The 14,455-nt window shown below is 38.5% G+C and overlaps 1 protein-coding gene and 1 long non-coding RNA gene across 2 annotated transcripts in view; both read right to left on the reverse strand.

Moving 5' to 3' along the window:
- Positions 1 to 14,455, reverse strand: part of spag9b (sperm associated antigen 9b) — a 100,283-nt gene that overhangs the window by 81,441 nt on the left and 4,387 nt on the right. The gene's annotated exons all lie outside the window — the stretch shown is intronic.
- LOC130079428 (uncharacterized) lies at positions 1,609 to 2,072 on the reverse strand. Its single transcript, XR_008806455.1, has 2 exons — positions 1,930 to 2,072; positions 1,609 to 1,717 (listed from the first exon to the last, which is right to left on the reverse strand). It is a non-coding gene; the product is annotated as an uncharacterized LOC130079428 (long non-coding RNA).

The raw sequence follows: 14,455 nt of genomic DNA on the forward strand, positions 1-14,455 counted from the left end.
AGATATCACACGCGATATAATATGCGCGAGGGAGAGAGAGCAAGACAGCGCTCGTGTTGTTTGAAGACGAGAGAGTGCGCGCGCGCGGCCGGGGCGCTCTCTCTCTCTCTCTGCGCCTAACTACGTAGGCTTGCCGCGATAGACGGTGTTGACGGTGTTACCGGTTTTAAGCCCCATCACCGGTGACATCACTTTCCCACCGTGACACCGCGATGTCTTGACTTTTTTAAAGTATTCGTTTTTGCTAAAATATTTATTTGAATTAATTAAAAATAATAATTATCAATTATTTAGTTCAGAAGAGAGCATATATTATAATTAAAAACTGAACTGCGCAGTGCGTGCCAAGAGCCAGTCACGTCACAGATCAGCAAGCATCAGGATTCCATTTAGCACGTGGAGATGAGAACGAGTCAAATTACAGAAAAGCTTATTTCGAAAGTGAAAGTATAACGCGCACGCATTTAAAAGCCAGAGCTGCCAACTTTTGAGTTTAGCTTGGAGTGAGACTTTTCCGACGGGTGTGCTTGCACACGCAAGGTCTCTCGCTCGCTTTCCCTCTCTCCCGTACGCGCGCGCTACGCGGTTTGAAGCACAACCTCTGTATCGCGTGCGCGCTCGCTCTAGATTCCAGGAGATTTTAACTATTTTGCGGCATAACTAGTCGATCACGAGTGGCTCAACAGGTAGATAGATAAACTCATCTTCCAGGCATTTGACCGACCAGGTTGACACTTAATGCGTGAGAAATCGGGGGTGTGGTGTGAGATGCGTGAGAGTTGGCAGCTCTGTAAAAGCTATTTAACCCCCCCACCCCGCCCCCCACGGTGACACCGGGATTACCGGTGTTGTCACACGTCGATTAACCGGTGGGAAATTTTCCTCACCGCCGCAACCCTAATACTACGTGTTAGTTTGTTTGCTATACGAGACTAGCAGTGAGCTAGATCAACATTAGAATAACATATCCGTCCTTCCAGAAAAACGCAGAGTTTTTTTGTGATTGTTGCGGGCAAAAATCCTTGATTATGCGGCCCGTTTTCTTTAAAAATGCGATGGAATATGCGGGATATTTATGCAATTTTATGCGATGAAATTGCGGGAACTTGCAAAAATTGCGGGAACTTGCAAAAATTGCGGGAACTTGCAAAAATTGCGGGAACTTGCAAAAATTGCGGGAACTTGCAAAAATTGCGGGAACTTGCAAAAATTGCGGGAACTTGCAAAAATTGCGGGAACTTGCAAAAATTGCGGGAACTTGCAAAAATTGCGGGAACTTGCAAAAACTCTGATTTTATGAAAAAGAGAAAAAAAAGTGATTCCCCAACACCCTGTTCTCACTAGACTACTACCTTAATGTAAAGAGTCATTTCTTATTACTTCCTATGATAAGCAAGCATATACATCACAGAAAGTGCTGGAATATTTCAGTTCTCATCTTGTTTTATTTCAGACTGTAACGAGTGGAAATAAGGTGTGGCCCCTTTAAGAGCTGCGCTCCCTGTTGAACTGTCTGCAGTGTTATATTGTATGTGCCATGCGCCTCGAACACCCCATGTGTGCGGGTCATTTCTGTTTGATGCTACTTCTTTTTTTTAATTTTGTTTATTAAGTAACGATGTGGACGGTAGAACGTGTGACAGACAGTTATATGAGTTCGATTTGGGAATAAAGTGCGAGTTGTGAGATGCCAATCGCCTCCGTGAGTCTGTCTGGCCTCTGCAATAACTCCAGCTGTGAGATATCCCTATTTTTCTTCTAACGCGTTACAAGACCTTAATAAACACATCAAACTTACAAAACATTGATGAGTCAAACAAGTTCTGTAGCTTTACTAGAGGAATATGCTACAACTTCAGTAAAAATGAATAAATAAAATATTAAAAAATAAAGTGTGCTCCTGTTTTACAGCTTTTCGATGATGTTCACGTCGCGTAATTACATCACTTCATAACGTTCCCATGGCAACAGGGGGAAACGGCGGCTCTCGTGTGAAGCAAACGCAACATTTTTCAACTTTCTGCTGAGATATATGTGACTTTTGCAACGAAAATGCGAGGATTATGAAATCATTGAAATCATTGGAGCCCCGCATATTTTGCATGGAAATCGGCAATTTATGCGGCGAAAGTGCGGCGTATTTGAAAAAAATACGGCCCCCGCATAAATATGCGGACTTTGGCTGATTATGCACTGAATCATGCGATCGCATAATCACGTTTTTCTGGAGGCTGACATACTGACCATATTCTAACATTTCATAATGGTGAGCTAACGTTATATAACATTGATTTGTTTTATGTACATTTGCTCACCGGTCTAATAAAGCCGTCAAGTCGTGAAGCTCTGTCGAGTCCAAGTTAGTCGCGGACGCTAGCTCTCGGCATCTCAAAAACGCCACGCTGATGTTGATCCTCATTTTAGTTCTCCTTGTTTGTCCCAAAGTCTGCTTGCCATGGTCTATGTTTGAAAGAAACGAGAACTGCGTGCCGCTAAACGTTACGCACGACGCAGTTGTCCACGTCTGTCGCCATGGTTACGTCATGGCTATGGCGGTCGGTACGAGCGGAAACCGAGGATAGCGCGGATATTGCGTCATTGACAGGCGACGTTTTTTTCCGGGACAGCCACTTATTTAAAATGGGAATCTCTCTGAAATAAAAAATCTTTGGAGACTTTTGGGATATTGTAAGTACACAACTGCAGGGAATATATCACACTGTGCAAATGATTGTTGGATATTTTGTTACAAAATTCTTACATATTGTACCTTTAAGTCCATGAACATACTTTTTTTTTATATACTGTTTTTACTTTATACTGTAATTATGTTGAGGGTTAGGTGAGGTGAGCAATATATTGTCTGTTTGAGGGTAGGCTCATGTTGTTTTAAAATTCCAGCTGTATTGATTACATTTCTACTGTATTTATTAAATTTATAATGTATTTTTATTGACTTTTGTATTTTAGGGTGCCTGTTAAGATCTGGCTAGGGACAACAGATGGAAACTAGCACTTGTCGCCAACTCTGGCTTGTTTACAACAAATAACTTGTTTGTTGATCAATGAGCATTGTCCCTATCAAATAAAATAAATGAAATGAAATAATTGTTCAACCTATATAATCTCTCACATTGGTTAAAACTTGTTATTGGTTTAGTGTATGGATGCATGATATATCGGACACCATATCGGTATCGGCCGATATATGTGATTTTTATAATGTTATCGGCCCGATAAGAAAATTTGGCTGATATATTAAAGCCGATAAATATTGGATTACTTCCTTCAGCTGAGACACTTCAGACTTCAGTTCAACATGATGGTTTTGAAATATGAAATATGATTGAAATCACTTCAAAAAAGGAAAATACAGTTATGTGCTGTCAGAAGCAACAAAGTTATAATGAGAACATTATAATTGTGTGTTTGGGACATGGCTTTTAATATTGAAACTTTTGTTTTTGTAATCAGGATCTCTAAAATTATATAAAAATTTGGATTTAGATTTATCGGCCAAAATATCAGTTAAAGAATTATCGGTTATCGGCCAAAATTTTCATATCGATGCATCCTTAAGTTTAGTGAGAGTCCAAATATCGATTTATTAACCCAGTAAAGCCTAACATGAAATAAAAGTCAGATTTTTTAAAGATGACAAAATATTAAAGAAAATCTAAAAGTTGATTGCATATGTGTTTTAAGTGATGAATCAGGCTTTTATGGTTTAAATATTACGATATAGTGAGAAGGGATGGGAACGTGACACAGTGACGATGATCGCAATGACTTAAAAAAGGAATACATTTCTTTTTTTCTGATTGGTTATTGCTGTATTTTGGTTAGCATAAGGACAGTGTGCCGTCCAGACTGGAGAACTAACGTGAAACTATGGCTTTGGAAGCACATAGTGATGCCTGGAGCAATTTTGATTATGAAAATACATGTAGATTCATTAGCGTCATGACATGCAGAGACTCAAACTGAGCAAAAATATGCAATATGCTTCAGATGCTAATATTTCTATGGACAAAAAGTGATGAAATTCTGATGCTTGTAATGTAAATCAATGAGATATTTATAAGAGTAAAGCAGATACTGACATAAAATGCATATAAATATCAATATCTATAAATAATGTCTTAGTAAGATGCTATTTAAATGCTTAGTTTTATGATCAAAGCTCTGTAGTTTTACATATAATACAACGCAATACAATGATGATTGAGGGATGAACAAATAAACCTTCCTCAAAAGCCTGATGATCATATTTATTTAAGACTCATATTTCAAAAAAAAAAAAAAGATGTATAATCAAGTAAACCTGCTTCAGTCCAGTAAAGGTTTATCTTGAAATATTACTAGCATTATATAAGTTATTTGTACGTTTACTTTTCACCTTTTAATTTCACAGCAAAAAAACACCACAAAATACTAAAAGGCTTTTACTTAAAGTCTAAACTATCAATCAGACGACAGAGATTTTATGCAACAAGTTTATCAGCAAAGTTGAGATCATTTAGAGGCCCTAGAAATTCATGTATTGAATATGATACAGTAACTTTATAGAGTTAAATATTAAGCTTATATCAGGAAACCAAACTTTCAAGAGGGATTCTGGAGCATAGCGAAGCATTCTTGCTAGTGAAGAAAAGCAGGACTGAAAGAGCGTCACACATTAAAGTCTCCAAAGACTAATCGCTGTGAAGTAACTTCAGGGACTGAAGAGAAACGAGGGAAAGATCCTGACTGGAGAAAGGAACTCAGGAAGCGCCTCTTCCGGTGCATTCAAAGCCTTTCCCTGACATTTCCTTACAGAAATACAAATGCAAACCAACATACACAAATACGAAAACACACGCTTGACCAATGCAAGTTCTGGAGTCCATACTTCACACTTCTACTGCTTTACTGAGGCATTGATAAACGTCAATGATAAAGTTACCATCAAATGTCTGCGTCATTAACCCAGATTGCACTTCTGTTCAATTTGCATGATGTTATTATGGTTTAGGGTTGGGATTTGGGAATCAAATACTTATTATATAATTAAAATTTCGATTCCTAATATCGATTCTTTTGTGAGCATTTCAATATGAGTTTAAACCATTCAAATGCGACGACATCCTCACAGAAAATGTGATTTTAGCCTAATATTCCTGTTGCCGTCAATATAATGACAACAAAAGACAAAGAAAATTCACTCGTTCTTGACTGAATAACTTTGTAACTTGAAGAGTTTGGTTCCAAAACGCAATAAATCCATTTAGATTAATTTGAGTAAAAGTGTGTTTTCTTCCACATACTTTAAGTATGTGGAAAGATGAAAACCACTATTTTCTGTTTCAAAGTTTCACATAGCATTTGTAGGTCATAATAACAAAACAAAAAAATTAAATCCAGGTTTTGATTTTCAAAGATTTATTATAAAAACGGATAATTTTTTTCCCCAAAATGCAATAAATCCAAAAAAAAAAAAAAAAAAAAATTCAAAATACAATTAATCCATTGAATCAATATAAAAGTTTTTTTTTTCATATTAAAACTGTTGAAAATACACAACAACGTAAGTTTATTAGTATAATATTTTTAGTACGTTTTCAAAGACAAAAACACGTACTTTTCAAAGATTCACATATTATAGTATCAATTTTATATATCACTTGTTTAGGCCAATAAGATTTTTATTCAACCCATAGCCCTGTTGAGCAAGGTCACCACAAGCTATTGATAGGTAAAGGAAGTTTATTAGTATAATATTGTTATTAAGAACTGTAAAGAAGATTGAAAACATTTTTCCTCCTCCCGAGTGCCTCATCTTCTTAATCTCCTCACGTAAATGATTCGATTTCGATGCCTTACGTTTCTCACCCACCGCAGAAACAACCACAGGTTCATCAATGCCGTCAAAATTATTCATTTTTTTGTTTGTTTGTTGATCGAAAAGTACAAAATAGATAAGAAAAACTAGGAAGCCGGGTGTATTTAAGGCGCTGCCGTTACTGTTTACATTGCGTGGAATGGTGCGTTGTGATTGGTTGAGAGTGGAATGGTGCGTTGTGATTGGTTGAGAGCGGATATATCGCATTCTGCAGAGAAGGGAGACTGGCGTTTGTCGCGGTTTGGAAAGAAAGGGAGAAAACATGACCGAATAACACGGCGGATATCGCATTTTACTTAAAATTAAACATTGACTTTTCAATACCAACCAGATACAATACTGATTTTTGCAGTAACTAATTTTTTTTATTAAATGGCGTTTATCGTGTTTTGGAACCAAACTCTTCATTTGTAATGTATATTTTATTTATAAACTGCAGTGTTATTATAGTTTGTGTACCTAAAAATCTTAAAACACTGTTTATTTCAATCGTATCTTTGTTCAGCTGTATCTATGTGTTGCGATCGCTAACTTTTTATTTGTTCTTTTTTAATTACTGAGAGTGTTTCCAATTCCTTGTCTTTAATAATGCTTGACGTTTATATTAGTAAGGTTAGTTGTTTTTCTATGGTATCTTTAAACCACAGGCACACATTCCTTGTGTAAGTGTTCTTTAGCCTGTTGACTTTTGTTCATGATATTCAGATCAAATTAAATGTTTTGCAATAAGACTAAATGTGAATGATATCCAATATGTTGTTTTTAACCTTATTGAAATCAAAATCGAGCAAAACCAACTCTACTGCTGTTATATTGACAGTCTTTCTCTATGCAATGATGACCATCATAAATCAACATCTGAAGCTACGAGTTTCTGAAACTAGTAAAGATGATTGACAGCTCTGGATGGCCACTGTAACATCGGTGTGCTTTTTAATGGACGCTCGCGAGACATTTAAACCCATGCCGTTACTGTAGTCCTTAATTGTTAAGCGAGTTAGCGCTTTACTGTCAAACAAGTTTCACGTGTGTGTGAGAACATCCCTTAAGACCCCAAGACTTCACTGAGCTTTAGACCGGCTAAACAACACATTTGTTCCTTCTCTCACTGCCAGCGGTCGTTTATGAAAAACTGTAGGATATTCAGCATATGATTCTGTCAATATTCAGAGAACAATTATGTTGGAGCGCATAATGCAGCAAAAAAGGACACCACCATTTTGTATATTAAATTTGTATTAAATTATCAAACGGATTTAACACGCATAAAACACTTAGTTGTAATAAAGTATTAAATTGTTTGATTAGCCATCCCTTTTGATTATTTAACTATATGGTTTAGGGCAATTCCATGCAAAGGTCATCTTTACCATGAAAAAATAAAGTTTTAACCAAAAGAACAAAACCCTTTTTAAGTTATCCATTTAGGTCTGTAATATACTGTATTAATGTGCTTTAACAAAAATTAAGAAAATTGCCTTGTTTATCCACCAGATATGAGGTGAGCAACAATGCTTAAATTACATTTTCAACCAGCCATATTTCATGCTTTCAAAAAAAGGTATCAAAGACCCCCCTTTTTAAACTTTATTTTAACAGTAAGCATTTTGCAGAAAGATGGAAGCATGCCTGAGAAATAAATATACTAATTTGGTCATAACAGCACTGCCTGTTAAATTTATAAGGGCTATAATAAAGAGGTCTTGAGGCTTCAGTGCACTGTCACGTCCATAACGTTTTAAAGGTTTAGTTTATTTAATATGACAATTATAAATGCAAATAACTTGAAACTTTATTTACAAAGCTAAATTATGTTTATGCTTATTAGGATAAACAATTCATCTCACTACTTTGCTCTGAACAACCATAATAATGCGTTACGGACGTGACCGTTACGGACGCTTCATATTAAATCATGCATATGACTGTGATCTGTTTCAAGACAGAAATGATTTTGGCCACTTCATTTCAAGTTTTGTTTTGTAGAAAGACTTTATTTAACGTGAATTTCGTTTTGTATAAATTGTAACTTAGTTTTAAATCAAAGTTTAATCAACCAATTGCCTGGATTTAATAAATAAGCAAATATAGCATGGAGGTGCGATCACTTGCAACACGTAAACTTGAGCGCGTCTCATAACTGAACAGAATCATTTCAGACAGTCTTCTTAATGTGAAAATACAGCCATTATGCGTCAACAAAAGTGCCATGATGGTTTGATTGTTGATTTTCCAAACAGATTCTATGTATTTCAGACGCGTCACATCCATAACAGGGTTTTTGTCACATCCATAACGTTGGTTTTTCCTCATAATACACTTCATAAAAATATATATATTTTAAACATTGATATTTTTATGTTCAGCTAAGACCCCTTCATCATGTGGATAGCAATATTTATACATTGGATTTAAAAGTTCAGAGACTTTAAAGGAAATCGAACAGTATACCAAAAACTCTGTCATTTCCCGTCACATCCATAACTAGGGCTGCAACGATTAGTCGACATTGTCGACAACGTCGACAATAAAAATTTGTCGACAAATATCTTTGTTGTCGAGTAGTCGTTTGATCTCACGTGACCTAATGTAAGGGCCTGCAATATCGCGATTTGACCGCTACGGCGCTGTAGCGCTAGTGTAGTGCAGCCCTTACAAATGCTATTGCGGTAGAAGAATAAACAGCGCGAATTATGACAGGGCAAACGAATCCGAACTAGCAAGGTTTGGGAAAGTTTCACAAAACTTAAAATCAAGAATGCTGTCGTGTGCAATACATGCAAGGCGGAACTTGCTTTTCACGGGAACACAACATGCATGTGTGCAAGAGGAAACATCCCGGCACAAGAGGAGCCGGTGAGAGGAGAGTGTTCTCCAGCTGGAGCTTACTAACCAGCGGTAAATCTCTCTTTATTAGAGAATGCAATACTACTAATAATAGTAATAATATTATCAATTAGTAATATAATTACAGTAATGTGATGACTTATTTATTCTATTGCACAGAATAAAGCTTGATCGAGCTTACGAGTCAGGGCTGTTTTTATTATTGTAACATTAGGTATTATTATAGACTTATCACTTGCCTGTATTTTGTTCAATAATCATGACGACTTACAAAACGAGATGTTATATCCTTCCTATGATATAGGAAGAATATCATGGCAGTTACTTTTTCATACTGTAAATTAAAAGGTGAATGAGAACGTCTCTGTCAGCTCAATTGTCATGTAAAAAAAGATTGTAATTTTATACTTATAATAATTGTTTGCAGATTAATATTTTACCATACTTTGTGTCCTGAAGTAAATGTCCCTTTTTCTGTTTCAGTTCTAATAAAAGCAGTGGGCCTATTAAACAATGCTTAGAGAGCATTTGTGTGTGATTTGAGTTGGACGGAAATCTGAAAACTTAAAGAGAATGACCTGTTTAGTTGGCTCAAAGTTCATTAAAACAACTATTTCAAAAGCTGAAGTGATTTCCTTCTTTTATATTATAGTTAGAATATGTATAACTCAATGTTTTAACTAATTGGAAAAGCTAAATAATCGTTCCAAACTTGCTGATTAGTCTGCGAAATAATCGACGATTAGTCGATTAATCGTTCTAATAATCGTTAGATTAATCGATTATCAAAATAATCGTTTGTTGCAGCCCTATCCATAACGCATGCATATTTTCCTTTTTGGGGGGTGCTTAAATATATTTTAGAAAAACATATTTTGCCTGTCAATTCCCCAGAGTGGGTGCTCTGAGAATATGCATTTCCAATTTAAATATTGTAAGAAGTTTTTTTTTTCTGAGACATTTCACCTGTCATTATGAGTTCAAATGTCACATCCATAACGCTGGAATTACCCTTTAATAATATTATTAAATATTTAAAAGTGACTATACGTCAAATTCAGAAACCCGTGTTATTAGCGACACCGGTGGCCATTAAGTGAACTGCAGCCAGAAACGCATTCCCCGCTTGACGGATCAGTGCAGTAACGTACGTGATTAAGACCCTGACAGAGTTAGGGTGAATTTTTTTCATTCTTTGCTTAGAAGTAAACACATGTTGGAAATAGCTTTGCAGAGATACACCGTTAACGAACATCCCGACGCCGTCCGCTTCTGAGAGCGACGGATAGATGAATATGTAAATATGTGCTGCGCGTTTTTCTCTCAATAACAAAATAAACAGTGGCGAGAAAACAGCAGTTCAGAAAGCATCTGATATAGCGATGTGGAAATGTTTGCACAAGATCTGAGATTCAGCGGCATCATGTCGACAGATTACACTGTTATGATAGTTTGATTATAACATATTTGAGACTATAGACTATATAGATCTGGCTCTGTGAGATTATAGTTTATATCAATGGCTTATCATTAAATGACACATTAACATGACAGGCTCTTTCTGCTTTATCCTGAACATTGTATAAGCATTTATTCATGCGTCATTGTGGTTGACCTCGCTGAATCATTACAGATTAGCACTGTTTCTGTCACGGTTACTGTAAAACAGCAAATTTTAATTTTTTATTCATAGAATTTGACAAAAAGTAAAGAGGAATGTGGGAATTTCATAGGGCTCTAATTATTTTAAAGTCCTGATGAATCATGAATTTCATTAAAATTAATATCAAACCTGCAAGTTTACTCTCTCATGAGAAGTTAAGCCTGCAGATTAAATGATTCGCAAGTTTGATGCCGCAAGTCTCTCTCGGACATTCACTGCGTGTCATTCCTGCCTGTGCAGCTATTGTCCCATACCGATGCTCGTGATTCACAGCATGTGTTCAGACGGGGTGTTTATGTGTTCAGTCGATGTGTGTCAGTCAGTGTGTGTGTGTGTTCAGTCGGTGTGTGTCAGTCAGTCTGTGTGTCAGTCAGTGTGTATGTGTGTGTTCAGTCGGTGTGTATCAGTCAGTGTGTGTGTGTGTTCAGTCGGTGTGTGTCAGTCAGTCTGTGTGTCAGTCAGTGTGTATGTGTGTGTTCAGTCGGTGTGTATCAGTCAGTGTGTGTGTGTGTTCAGTCGGTGTGTGTCAGTCAGTCTGTGTGTCAGTCAGTGTGTGTGTGTGTGTTCAGTCGGTGTGTATCAGTCAGTGTGTGTGTGTGTTCAGACAGTGTGTGTGTGTATTAGTGTATGTGTGTGTGTGTCAGTCAGTGTGTGTGTGTGTGTGTGTGTGTGTCAGTCAGTCAGTCAGTCAGTCAATCAATCAGTGTGTGCGTGTGTTCAGTCAGTGTGTGTGTGTCATTCAGTCAGTCAGTGTGTGCGTGTGTGTGTGTCAGTCAGTCAGTCAATCAGTGTGTGCGTGTGTTCAGTCAATGTGTGTGTGTGTGTGTGTGTGTGTGTGTTCAGTCAGTGTGTGTGTGGGTGTGTGTTTGTGTGTGTGTCAGTCAGTCAGTCAGTGTGTGCGTGTGTTCAGTCAGTGTGTGTGTGGGTGTGTGTGTCATTCAGTCAGTCAGTGTGTGACTGTGTGTGTGGGTGTGTGTGTGTTTGTGTGTGTGTCAGTCAGTGAGTGTGTGTGTGGGTGTGTGTGTTTGTGTGTGTGTCGGTCAGTCAGTCAGTGTGTGTGTGTGTTCAGTCAGTGTGTGTGTGGGTGTGTGTGTCATTCAGTCAGTCAGTGTGTGTGTGTGTGTGTGTGTGTCATTCAGTCAGTGTGTGTGTGTGTGTGTGTGTGTGTGTCAGTGTGTGTGTGTGTGTGTGTGTGTGTGTCAGTGTGTGCGTGTCAGTCAGTGTGTGTGTGTCAGTCAGTGTGTGTGTGTGTGTGTGTGTGTGTGTGTGTGTGTGTGTGTCAGTCAGTCAATCAATCAGTGTGTGCGTGTGTTCAGTCAGTGTGTGTGTGGGTGTGTGCGTCATTCAGTCAGTCAGTGTGTGCGTGTGCGTGTGTGTGTGTGTCAGTCAGTCAATCAGTGTGTGCGTGTGTTCAGTCAGTGTGTGTGTGTGTGTGTGTGTGTTCAGTCAGTGTGTGTGTGTGTGTGTGTGTTCAGTCAGTGTGTGTGTGCGTGTGTGTTCAGTCAGTGTGTGTGTGCGTGTGTGTGTGTGTGTCAGTCAGTCAATCAGTGTGTGCGTGTGTTCAGTCAGTGTGTGTGTGTGTGTGTGTGCGTGTGTTCAGTCAGTGTGTGTGTGGGTGTGTGTCATTCAGTCAGTCAGTGTGTGTGTGGGTGTTTGTGTGTGTGTCAGTCAGTCAGTGTGTGTGTGGGTGTGTGTGTTTGTGTGTGTGTCAGTCAGTCAGTCAGTGTGTGTGTGTGTGTGTTCAGTCAGTGTGTGTGTGGGTGTGTGTGTCAGTCAGTCAGTCAGTGTGTGTGTGTGTGTGTGTGTGTGTGTTCAGTCAGTGTGTGTGTGGGTGTGTGTGTCATTCAGTCAGTCAGTGTGTGTGTGTGTGTGTCATTCAGTCAGTGTGTGTGTGTGTGTGTGTGTGTGTGTGTGTGTGTCAGTGTGTGCGTGTCAGTCAGTGTGTGCGTGTGTTCAGTCAGTGTGTGTGTGTGTGTGTGCCAGTCAGTCAGTGTGTGTGTGTGTGTGTGTTCAGTCAGTGTGTGTGTCATTCATTCAGTCAGTCAGTGTGTGTGTGTGTGTGTGTGTGTGTGTGTGTGTGTGTCATTCAGTCAGTGTGTGTGTGTGTGTCAGTGTGTGCGTGTCAGTCAGTGTGTGCGTGTGTCAGTCAGTCAGTCAGTGTGTGTATGTGTTCAGTCAGTGTGTGTATGTGTGTGTGTGTGTGTGTCAGTCAGTGTGTGTTTATGTGTTCAGTCAGTGAGTGTGTGTGTGTGTGTGTGTGTGTGGAGTCAGTTTACAGCGACACCCCACACACGACTCGTGGGCAGCATCAAAACAAAGGCCTGAAGTTTATAGCACATCATATGCCAGGCTCTTCACTTCACTTACTGCCAACAAAGAGTCACATGACCTGAAAGTGACCCGTCTCGAGGGAGTGCATTCATTCGGCTGGTCATTAAAGACTGAGCACAGAAGGAGGGCCGTCTCTCTGGTGTCTTAACAAACAGCTGAAGTTCCAGTAGGAAGTAAAGTTTGATTGGCTACTGCCACTTGCATAAAATAAACAAAATAGCCGCAAAATTTAAGTTTCTGCAATCTGGCACTTTTTCCCTCCATCATAAATTAATAACTCAATAAACGGTCGTGTTCTCTAGCGTTCGGACGCTGGTGTTCGGGAACACACTCGTGTGTGTGTGTGAGACGCTTCTGGAGGGAATTACACCCAATCATTCTGATCACACACTTCGACTTTCAGAAACACCAAACCAACATTAGAGACGCTGCGACGCCATTGGTCCGCTGGTTACTCCAGTTATCCAATCACAGCCTCCGCTGAGCGTTTTGTTGCACATCGAGGGATTTATTCAGTAAATGTGTTTCCATCGCAGTTTAAGTGCATGTCTTCTAATCAGATTTTTTTATGCACATTTTTAGAATATATGCATGAGGCATTACAATCATTTTAAAAATGTTATCAAGCTAAAACAGACAGGGAGGTTATGGTTAGCGTTTGATTTAATATGTTTAATATGCCTCAAGTAGCCATAACTTGGACACATTCCTTTTAAAATAAACATTTTTTCAAGTGTATTCTCTCCAAGAGCCAAGATGGATTAAAACGCTTGCATACACAGACGAGTGTCATAAAGTTATGTCATGCATGAACAATTAGGAGCGTTTAACTGACTTATACATGATGCAACACATAATAACCACATTACAACTACAAGACACGGCTCACCCGACCTGACAGACGCCTTATAACTGTTAGGTGTGTCTTCTTAAGAGAAACCCATGAGTCGAGACAAGACACTCGACTTCCCCTTTTTACATCTTACCCGTATCCAAATGGAAACAAACAACGCACACATCTGCAGTAATGTGACCGCTGGAAACGTTCAGCACGAGTCTATTCCTGACATAATCACAGTTTTGCTGGCTATTCTTAAGACTCTGTGGGGTTTGTCCCTTTGCACGTAATAGAGAGCCTAAGCCCCTCCCCTTCACCATGGCACCGAAAAAATATTGTATGATAGTCAATGGCGAGAGACAACAAATATTTTGATCTCGTTTGAATTGTGCCCTGAATTACACATATGATGTTTGTCAATTTAAAAGATACATTTTAAAGTCAAGAAAGTCGCAGTTTGATGTGAAACTGTTGAGGTATAAGACTGTGAAAATACGTAATTACAAAGACTACAAACCCCAAAGGCGCACATTTTCTCTCAATGAATGAAGCTCACTTTACTGAAGCTAACTTTACCGAAGCTAACTTTACTGAAGCTAACTTTACTGAAGCTAACTTTACTGAAGCTAACTTTACTGAAGCTAACTTTACCGAAGCTAACTTTACCGAAGCTAACTTTACCGAAGCTAACTTTACTGAAGCTCACTCTACCGAAGCTAACTTTACCGAAGCTAACTTTACTGAAGCTAACTTTACTGAAGCTAACTTTACTGAAGCTAACTTTACTGAAGCTAACTTTACTGAAGCTAACTTTACTGAAGCTAACTTTACTGAAGCTCACTCTACCGAAGCTAACTTTACTGAAGCTAACTTTACCGAAGCTAACTTTACCGAA

Source organism: Rhinichthys klamathensis, unplaced genomic scaffold (genome assembly GCF_029890125.1).
Source record: "Rhinichthys klamathensis goyatoka isolate OS25496 unplaced genomic scaffold, OSU_Roscu_1.1 h1tg001050l_1, whole genome shotgun sequence".
In the NCBI taxonomy this organism is placed as follows: domain Eukaryota; kingdom Metazoa; phylum Chordata; class Actinopteri; order Cypriniformes; family Leuciscidae; genus Rhinichthys; species Rhinichthys klamathensis.